Consider the following 8,063-nt stretch of genomic DNA (forward strand, 5'->3'; position numbering starts at 1 on the left):
ACGTGGGGCCCCCACTTCTGTGCCAGGTTTTGGGCTGCTTGTTGAAATCTGGAGATTTCTTGCCATCAAGGAATGTAGAGTGGAGGCAGGGACAGAAGAGATAACCTTAATATATGGCCTGCATGATCTGTGCCAAGTGGAGAGTACATCAACGAAGTACCATTAGTTCATTCATTTGTTCTTTTGAGTATTAAATTAAGTATGTTCTGCTGAATACTTGTGATCGAGGTAAAAACCTTATCACACCTGCCTTATCTGCTCTTGTCTGGGCTAGAAGGGTGTGTCAGGCAATGAGGAAGGCTGCCCCTCCAAGGAGTGAATGCTGTCACCAAAGGGCAGCTTAAATCTAATTTTTCTAATGAAGTAAAAAAATTAATCTCCCAAGAGGGCAAAAGCAAATGAATTTGGGTTCTTTACTACGGCTTCAGGCAACCTCAGAAACCCACAGAAAGGACACATCCAGGAAGGACAGAGGATTAGAAGCAGGCAGAATGAGATTGGAATCTCTACTGTTGGCAGTATGAGCTAAGGGAAATCACGTCACTTCTGTGAGCCGCAGTTTCCTCAGCTGGAAGAAGATAATGGCCTTTACAGACAGTTCTAATGAAAATGAGGCAAGGTGTGCTGAAGGGTCAGTGGAGGGCCTGGCATCTGGTGGAGGCTCACTATGTCTTACTGAGTCACAGGTGACTCATAACGATGTTGCAGGTGGAGAGCAGGAATGTGTGTATCAAGGCATCGCCCATCACGGCTGAATGCATCAAGCAGGTGTGGTGGCATATTAAGCAGGGGCATATTACACCCCTGATTTCTTGCTCTGAACCCTGCTGCAGAGCACTCTGTTACCAGCTTCACTGAATGCCAGTAGTTACCTAGCAAAACATCCCTCAGTGGCCAGCCAATCTGAAAATCCAGAGGGAAAATCATAGTTGCCTTGAAGACAAAACAGCCAGGAGAGATTGGGGCGGGGGGAACAGTCTAGCCCAGGACTGGGGTGTCTCTCCCGTTCTCTCTGAGCCATCATGGTTGGGACAGGCTTGGGGAAGAATGGGCTGGGAGTGCTTAAAGCCTGGACAGACTCACTTTCTGAAATGTCAAAAACACACTCTCTCTCACCAACACTGCTAACGTTACTGTTATTTCATGCCTGGAAAATAGTAGGAGTGCAATAAAGTTTTTGTAAACTTCTATATTGATCTATAATGTGTGTAAAGTGCACACATCTGAAATGAACAGCTTGATTCATGTTTTCCAAATGAACAACCACCACGTAGACACCACCCAAATCAAGATATAGGACAGTGACAGCACCCAGAAGGCTCCCTTGGGCCTCCTCCCTGTCAACCTCTCCCAAGACAGCCCCTGTGCTGACTCCTAGCACCACGGATTAGTTTTATCTGTTTTGATCGATACATTTTTGCTGAATGAATTCAGGATTGCTCAAGATTAGCCATTTTGCCTGAGGTCAGGCACCTTAGTGGTGAAGAAGCCAATATTTGAACTAGGTCTGTCTCTAGACCCCGAGTCCTGTCCGCTAGGGTAATAGGGTCTGTACCTCACTGATGGCTGCGGGAGAGAATGGGAACAGAGGACCTGGGGCATGGATAAGCACACCGATCCCACGCCAGCTACTCCCAGGGACTTACATACGTGCCCACAGACACACAGGCACGTACACTCTTGAGATGCTCATGGATAGCTAGACCCACAGGCTAAGGTGCTTACGCCCAGACAGCCCCACACAAAGACACACAAACACAAATGCTCGCAGACAGACATCAACAGGCCCAGACACTCACAAATACATCTAGACAGACACCCAGACCGCCCCCCACGGGGAGACCCGCACACAAACCCAGATGTGCACACAGGCAAACATTTGCAGGCACCCAGACGCCCCCGCATAGCCCGGTTGTGCCCCCTTGCTCAGGCCCGGACAGAGCCAAGTCCGATCCCTATCTCACCTGTCAGCACCGCCACCCAGATGGAGCAGACCCTGGAATGATGCCCGGGGGTCCCCCACCCCCTGTGCGCGGGAGCAACTTGAGAAGAGCCTGTTGTCAGGCTCGGGGATGGGGGCGCTGTGGAGGAGACGTGACTTGCCCCAGAGTCAGAGACTGAGACACACACACACACACTGAGCGAGAGACTCAGAAAGATAGTGATAGAGGCAGGGAGGGAGGGAGTGTGGCAGAGAGAGAGTCTCAGGTCCGGGAGACAGAGAAAGAGTGGCACACAGAAAGGGACAGGGACAAAGACGCAGGGGGCAGGAGGCAGAGAGACAAATGGATCAACCACAGACAGGCTTCTGAAAAGACAGAAACAGCAACAGAGTAGTGAAGAGGTAGAGAGACAGACAGACAAAGATGGGGGCCAAGCCTAAGAGTGTCAAAGCGCAGGGGAGAAATGACAAAGACAGAGATTGAGAAGAGAAGCCCCAGAGATCAAGGAATCCTGGGACAGATTCAGAGGCTGAGAGAGACCCAGGCCGAGAGCCAGAGCCTGAGAAGCAGCGATGGGCACTTTGAGGCTGATATAGGGAGGCTCTCAGACACGGAGAAGCGAGACAGAAATAGAGTCTCGGGCTGAGGGAGAGGCGGGCAAAGGAAGGCAGGTGCTTGGTGGGGAAGGAGTGAGGCTGCCAGCCCAGCTTGGCCACCTGTGGTGGGACTGAGGGAGTAGCTGTCCTCACCACTGCCACCTCTGGCTCTGGGCATTGTCCTCACCTCCCTGCATGCTGATACAGAGGAGACCAAGGCACCATCTCTGAGGCCCTCTCGGCTCCGACATGCTGTGAATGTGGGGAGTCTCTTCGTTCTTGGGCCCCACACCCAGGCCTTGCACTGGGCAGTCTGCAGGAACTGAGGGCTTGGCCGTGATCCTCTCTCACCCTACCAAGTCTTCTTTTTCACAGAGTGGGAAGGTTGGGGACAGATCTTCTATGGTCTTCTCTGCCTTGAAAGAATTTTGGCAAGGTACTTAGCCACTCTGAACCCCAGTGTCTTAATCTGTAAAATGGGCCAACGGTATCAGCTTACAGGGGGTACTGTCAGGACCCCTGAGAGAATGTGTACATGCTGTATTCGTGGTTCCACCAAATGCGAGGGGAGCCACAGAGATGGGAGGAAGTGTCCTGAGAAGTGGGAAGAGACTCCAAGGAGATGATATTTGAGCTGGGATCTTAGATAAACCAAAGGGGAGCGGGTAGAAGATGGGAGCAGGGGACATCTGGGGCTGAGGAAACGGCCAGAGCCCAGGCAAGAGGGCACACAGCACAGCTGGGAGTGGAGAGTAACGTAATGGTGGGGCTGCCCCTGGACAGGTGGGTGAAGTTCAGCTCACGGACAGCCTTGAATGTCAACTTGAACTTCATCCTGGGGGTTGTGGGTGAGCTGTCTCTGACATCCTCCTTTCTTAGGGGGCAGGATGAACCGGCTCCTTTCCCACCTTGCATTCAGTTTGGAGTCCCATATGGCAGAATCACCTTTCTGGAGAGGAAGGGTTTGCCATTGTGACCTGTGGGTCCGGCTGCAGGAGCAGCTGAGGCCCCAAGAGGGGTCCCCTGGACCCTCTGACCCCTGGGGACTCTAGGAGTGCGAGCAGGCCCTTCCTACATCCATTTCTACCTTCCCCTGGCTCTGCTCCTCCCTTCCTCCTTGGCCCAGGGCTGGGCAATGGGGACTTGGAGCATGGAGATGTTTGGCCAACAGCCCCTCCCTTTGGCCCCCGGGGCTGTCTGGGAGACAGACGTGCCAACAGCCAGCTACTGCCCAACATGAGGGAATCCCAGGGGGTTATAGAAACCTCCCCCCCAACACCCAGGAGGGAGAGGCTAGCTCTGCAGGGGGTAAACGTCCCACCCAACTTGCCAAACCTTTGGAGTCATGATCTCATTGAGTCCTTCCCACAGCGTTATGAGGTGAGGATTATCATTCCATTTCACTGAGAAAGAAGCCAAGGAGAAGTGTTTTGCCCAGGATCACAGGGCTTGGGGGCCACAAAGATATCTTCGTTGCAATTCAACCAATCCAGTGGGCACACATCAATTTCTCTGTCATGCCAGGCACTGTGCTGGGGACACCTGGACGATTCTGGGCATCCTAGGGTTTTGCAGAAGAAGACGGGGCAGGAGGGTAGAGGGGGATGGGGGTTCGAGATGCAGAGGGAGCCCAGAAGAGACTACTAGTAGATTAATGTTTGAAGGACTTTGTGAGTTGGAAGATTGGGCAACTGACCTAGAAATGTGTGGGGCCAAAGGTGGCTCTGCTGTATTTGGCCCCAAATACCCTTCCTGGCTCTCCATCATTCACTGGGGGGAGCCATGGCTGGTGTATCTATCTTGCAGAAAGCTTTTTATTCTGAAAAATTTTATTTTTTTTAAAGATTTTGTTTATTTATTTGACAGACAGAAATCACAAATAGGTAGAGAAGCAGGCTGGCCGGGGGGGGGGGGGGTTGCGGGGAAGCAAGCTCCCTGCTGAGCAGAGAGCCCAATGTGGGACTCCATCCCAGGACCCTGGGATCATGACCTGAGCTGAAGGCAGAGGCTTTAACCCACTGAGCCACCCAGGTGCCCCAGTTATGAAAAATTTTAAACACACACAAAGTAAACAGAAGGATCTAATGAACCCCTGTGTACTCATTGTCTATCTTCTACCCTTATCAACATTCACTCGTGCTTACAACATCCATACCTCCACCCATTGGCCACTCCCAGTGGCTAAGGGTACCCAGCCAGGGAGCAGCAGATCTGGGCTTATCCTGCCTAAGGACACTCACTGAGTGCCAGGTCCTGTGTTGGTCCCTGGGGATGCCAGTGAATGAGATGGTCCCTGCCCTCCCAGAACTCAGACACTAGTGGGGGATACAAATGTTGAACAGCCTCAAAAGTGACGTCCGAATGATGTCTGTGAGAAGGCATATGTGGGACCATGACAGCATAAACACAGGTGAGGGAAAGGACAGCTTCCTGGAGAAAGGTATCATGGAGAAATCAGATAAGTGAGTGGCAATGAACTCAGCCAGTGGGATGGGCAGGTGGAGCAAAAGGAGTAACAGTGTGTGCAAAGGCCCTGAGCCAAGTTGGTCCAAGGCATTAAAAGGTCTGCCCCTCCAGTATGGCTGGGACTCTCAGAGTAAGGGCCAGAATGGTGGGAGGTGGGGCTGGAGACACAGCCATGGGCTGTCCTGGCAGTGTTCTTGGGTATTCACTCCAAGAGCACCAGGGAGTTGGGAATGATGAATCCGAGTGGGAGGGGACAGGTATGGGTGAGAGGAGGCTCTTGAGGCCAGTCAGATGATGGGGCATCTGACTGGGTGGAAGCCAAGGAGGCTGACTGGCTATGGGGGAGGGTGGGGAGGGGAGGGAAGCAGAAGGTAGAGCCACAAATGGGTAGATGGGGGGGGGGCCCTTCACTGCCATGGGTAAAGTCACTGGGAAGAGGATGGGGAGAGATGATTAGGAATTTGGGGTTGGAGCTTGTTGAGATTTTGATGCCTTAAGACATCAAAGTGCTGGCAGTTCTTCCCTTTGGGGGCCCCAAGCCACACGAGAAAGGCATGAACAGGCCCTGGGGCATTAATCCATTGGTTCCCTTCTTTTGAGTCTCCCATCCCTCCTGAGCAAGTTGGTCCTTAAGCTGGTGTTTGAGACTTGGTCCCAAGCTCATTCCTGGGCCAGGACTTGGGACCTGGTGCGGGACTTGGGACCCACCTGTCTCTGGGCTTAAATCCAGCCACATGCGCCAAACTCATCCAAGCTTTACATACTGGGTGGGCCCCTCTCTGCCTTGGGGGGGGGGGGTGGTGGTCCAGCCCTTCAAATACTCCTGCTCAAATGTCCCTCCTTTCTGGAGCCTTCCCCTCCGGACCCTGCTGTAACTCTGCCGGTCTCACCACACAGGTCTGGGATGGTCTCAGCGTCCCCACAAGTGCCCTCGCCTCCACCTGGCAGCAAGGCCAGCACAGGTGTCCTTGTCTCATGTCGGTAATAAGGGAGCCCATTCATGACGCACCGCAGGTTTATATGCTGGGACTATTTCGCTCTTTCTCCTGCTACTGTAAGCTCCATGACCCAGTGTCGCCGTCTCCACAGCACACCCAGAGGATGCCTGGCAGGTAGGTGGTGGGTCCTTAACACATATTTTCTAAATCCTGCAGGGAATCCATGTCAGTACGGGCAATCGGTGTGGTTGAGGGGCTCAGCCTTAGAGCTTTGGTCCTAGACCCTGTCCGGCCACTTAAAGCTCCTGGGATCCTGAACTGACTTCCCCTCTGAGCTTCTAGCATTTTGAATCTGTAACGCGGGGGTAATGAGAACACCCAAGTCGGAGTGACAGAACTCCCGCAGCCCCGGGGCGGAGCGGATTGCCCTGCGAACGCTCCGCTGGTGTGAGCGGCGGGTCTGCGGAGCGCTGTCTCTCACGTCGGGGACCTTAAGGAGTCTCTGCGCCAGGAGAAGGGGCGAGGCAGGCGGGTCCCCTGTGCGATGGCCTCCGAGGTTCTCAGAGCCTGGGGTGGGGGTGGCTTGGGGCGGTTCCGGGCAGAGGGGGTGGCTGCGGGCCTGGAGCTGTAGGAGATGGCCTCTGGGGACCGGGGAGGGGGCGGAGGCCGGAGCCGAGGTCGGATCCGGCGGGGTGGGGAGCCGAGACATCCTGCGGGGGCGCCCGCCGGGACCTAGGGAAGCTCTCAGGGGAGCGGCTCCAGGCAGGGCGGCTCTGGGAAGAGGGACGCCGGGCGCAAGGCGACAGAGCCTCCGCAGGGGCCGGGCGGAGGGCGCCCCCTGGCGGTGCACCGCGGCATAGCCCCGGGGTTTCCCACGCCTCCTCCTGGCCCACGTCGGGGGTGGGGGTGGGGGGTTAAAAAAAACAAAAAGAGACTCCCGGGAGAGAAGTCAGGGACCCGAGATCTATTCCGGGCTCTACACGCTTTCCTCAGTTTTAAAACGGAAGGAATAATTTTGAGTCCCTAGTGGCTGGGACGGCACGGAAGCACACAGCAGAGATTGGCACACAGTAGGTCTCCCCCCCCAATGGCCCTCATTTGGGCTTATTCCTAATGTCCTATGGGCAGTGGTGTTGGTCTTAAGCCTGAGAGGCTCCCCAAGCAAGGGAAGGTATGAGGTGGTGCGGTTCCAGGCACTCATCCTGGGCTCCCCGAGGGGCTCGCTCTGCCCCCCAGTGGCCTCGGTGAGCATTGGAGCCTGTGTAGTGTGATGGGGTGGGGGGAGGCGTAGTGTGCATTGAGGTGTGGTGGGTGTGAGGGGGGTGAGTTCTCGTGTCGGTGTAGCAGTGTGTGTTGTCATGTTGGTATGGGTGTTGATTTGAGGGTGTCTGTGTATTTGTTGAGATGTGTGTATCTGTGATCAGGTGTGCATGTGTGTGTGTGTGTCTATATTCAGAGGTGTGTGTCCATGTGTGTCTACGTGTGCCTGTGATCAAGGGTGTGTGTGTGTGTTTGAGATCAGGTGTGTGTCTGTGATCAGGTGTGTATGTTTGTGTGTGTGTCTATATTCAGGGGTGTGTGTCCATGTGTGTCTATGACTGGGAGTGTGTGTCCATGTGTGTCTGTGTGTGTCTGTGATCAAGGGTGTCTTTGTGTGTGTGTTTGAGATCAGGTGTGTGTCTGTGTTCAGGTGTGTGTGTTTGTGCATCTGTGTGTTTGGGTGTCCTCGAGTGTTCATGGTGGTGTCTGTGTGCTGCAGGTTGAGGAGTGTGTTGGGGTTGAATGGTAATCTGGGCCTGTCCATGGAGGGGCTGAGAAACCCTGACCACATTTCCACCCAGCAGAGGGATGGCCAGTCCCCTGTCCTGTCCCTTTCCTGGGGCCCCTCAGGACTACTCTTTTCTTTCCCTCTGCCTTCCCTAACCCACCTGTGCCTGAGCCCCGATCTCCATGCCTCATTTTGGAGATGAGGAACCCAGGCCCCAGGACACTCCATCAGAAAGCTCTGCAGCCACGGCACTGGTCTGACTCCTGACTCCAGCCTGCATTTTGTCCTCTCCCAGGAGGGCACTGCACTCCCTTGGCCCAGCCTGGGGCGGGGGTGGGGATGGGTTTCGGGG

This window comes from Martes martes (genome assembly GCF_963455335.1).
Source record: "Martes martes genome assembly, chromosome: 12".
Lineage (NCBI taxonomy): Eukaryota > Metazoa > Chordata > Mammalia > Carnivora > Mustelidae > Martes > Martes martes.